This window comes from Macrobrachium nipponense, chromosome 47 (genome assembly GCF_015104395.2).
Source record: "Macrobrachium nipponense isolate FS-2020 chromosome 47, ASM1510439v2, whole genome shotgun sequence".
Taxonomy (NCBI): domain Eukaryota; kingdom Metazoa; phylum Arthropoda; class Malacostraca; order Decapoda; family Palaemonidae; genus Macrobrachium; species Macrobrachium nipponense.
Genome location: NC_087222.1, coordinates 13,134,546 through 13,137,384, shown reverse-complemented (window position 1 = coordinate 13,137,384; position 2,839 = coordinate 13,134,546).

The following is a 2,839-nucleotide window of genomic DNA, read 5'->3' as shown; positions in this document are numbered from 1 at the left end:
TAAAAAAAAGGGACGTGAAGGCCTATTTGTGAACTGGTACCACCTCCCCCCCTACCATCCCCCCCTTCCCTTAGCTGTGGGCACCCTTTCCTCCCATTCCCTGCCCTCTAAACCACCCCCCCCCCCCCCCCCCCCCCCCCCCCCACAACACACCTTAGGCTATTATCTATGTCACCTCTGCTCATGAGATGCAAATGCACTGGAGGCCATTCGGTCAATGGAAATTTAATGAGTTCCAACAATGTGAGCGACCCACAGCACATGATCCCTTGTGACGCTTTGTCTGTCTGTCTGTCTGTCTGTCTGTCTGTCTGTCTGTCCTAAGGATGAACTTGATCGTATAATGACGTGGAGAGAAATATTGACTGACGAATATTTGACCATGAAAAAAAAAAGTCTTAATTTATTTGTTAGTCGCGTTTCGTTTGTTTCAATGTTTAAACAGATGGTATTGGAAGATTTTTTTAACTCTCTCTCTCTCTCTCTCTCTCTCTCTCTCTCTCTCTCTCTCTCTCTCTCTCTCTCTCTCTCTCTCATTTCCGGCAGCAATTCAGCCGAGTCGATTGACCGCCATGAAGCAGAATTCAGTGATCTCTTTGTTTGGTGAGTGCCAAGTTTTCCATTAATAATTAAAATATGACTTTTATTTTATTATGAAGTACTTTTCGTTATCTCTTGATGTGTTCTTTGGTTGACTTCTGTTTTACGATTACGTTTTCCAAGATAAGCAAATATGTTTTTTATCGTAGTTTACTTAACAGTAAAATATTAGAAGAGAAAATAGATTAGAAAATGTCTATTTATTTCAATACTATATCCTCTTATGGTCTGCCTTTCTTAAAGCGTAAGATCTTGTCTTTTGATTTGCTGGAGAGTCAGGTTTTGTGAAATACCACTTGCTAATTAGTTTTAAGATTTTAGAAAAGTCTCCACTTGCTAAACAAACCCTGTTAAAGTTCTGAGATAAAGCTGCATTAAATTTGTTTATATAAGGATTTTAAGATTTTAGACCCAAGTCGAAATTTACGCTACGTATGATTCCAAACGTTGTGTCGGGAGAAATTCTCCTCCTCACATCCTAAGTTCAGCTCGGGCAAATGTTGACAGAAACGTAATACGGTTCGTGAAACATGTTTCTTCAAGTGAGGAAACTGAAGCTGTTTGTTCTTCCCTCTTTCTTCCTCCTCCTCCTCCTCCTCCTCCTCCTCCTGTTTCTCTACTCATTAACAAAGAGGGAAGACGTCAAAATTAGCATGGGAAACATCTCGTTCTTGTGTCACCTCATTTGGATGAGAACCAGCCTCCCTTTCTCTCTTTCACAATTGAAGTCTTTTATTTTCGTGTATGAAGATGAAAGGTAATTGTCCGCGTATCAGGGTAGTGCCATCAGTGCACCTCACGCGAAGCGCTGTAGACATTAATGAAGGTTCTTTGTAGCATCCCATCGGCCCAAGCTGCAACACCTTTCATTCCTTTTGCTGTACCTCCTTTTATATTCTCTTCTTCTATCTTCCTTGCATAGTGCACTTGCGAGGTCTTCCTCCTGTTACAACTTTCAAACACTTTGACTCTGAATTTCTCTTCAGCATTGAATGACCTCATGGGTCCTGGCACTTGGCCTCCTTTAGTACTATCAACATCCCTCTCCCATTGCCACATCAAATAGTACTTCCTTGTCAAGACAAAAATCGAGCTTTCCCAGATTTCTAAAATAAGCCTTTGTCCATAAAACGGGTTCTACCAACTTCCCTTAGTAGTAGTGTGTACCACAAACATAGGGATCTCTGTTTTCACATCAAATCTTGACTTCTAGGACAAAAACGACACAAGAAAAAAGAAAAAAAAAAAAAACGACACAAGAAACAGGAGTCTGATTGGTAGTCTGCTTCTCCTTCGTCCTCCAACGCGTCAACACCGACGAACAGAAGAAGAAGAAATCTGTTTACAATGTGTAAACACAGAGCTCGGAACCTCTCACGTTTGTGAGGGAAAGTTTAAATTTAAACATAAGACTGTGTGTGTGTGTGAGGGATGGGGGTAGAAGTGCATGCGCCGTAGCGTTAAATCTCTCTCTCTCTCTCTCTCTCTCTCTCTCTCTCTCTCTCTCTCTCTCTGAAACCCCAAAACCTGGCAAGACCGAAGGACCCAAAACAGACCCCAAGGTCCTCTTTTATTAGAGTCACAGGACTTGATGGCTGTCGACGGTACTATTCGTTAACAGCAGCTGTGAATGGAGGAGATGAGGGAGGAGGATTGAGGGATTGAGAGACTGAACGAAGGATCGTAGGATTGCGGGACTAAAGGACTGTAGGACTGAATGTTTGAAGCATTGAAGGATTGTAGGATTGAGGGATTGAGAGACTGAACGAAGGATCGTAGGATTGCGGGACTAAAGGACTGTAGGACTGAATGTTTGAAGCATTGAAGGATTGTAGGATTGAGGGACTAAAATATTGTAGGATTGAATGTTTGGAGTAATGAAAGATAGTAGGATTGATAGACTAAAGGATTGAGAGACTGAAGGGTTGAAGGACTGTGGGAGGGACTAAAGGATTATAGGATTGAATGACTGAAGGACTGAGGGACTGAAGGATTGAATGACTGAAGGATTGAGGGACTGAAGGATTGAAGGACTGAGAGAGGGACTAAAGAATAGAGGAAGGGACTAATGGATTGTAGGATTGAGGGAATGAAGCATTTAGGATTGAGGTAGTAAAGGATTGAGGGACTGAAGGATTGAAGGATTGTAGGACTGAGCAATTGAGGATTGATTGGGGCATTTCATAGAATGTGAACATTCTAAGGAAAGCCACAAAGACAAAAATGACAAAACCGACGA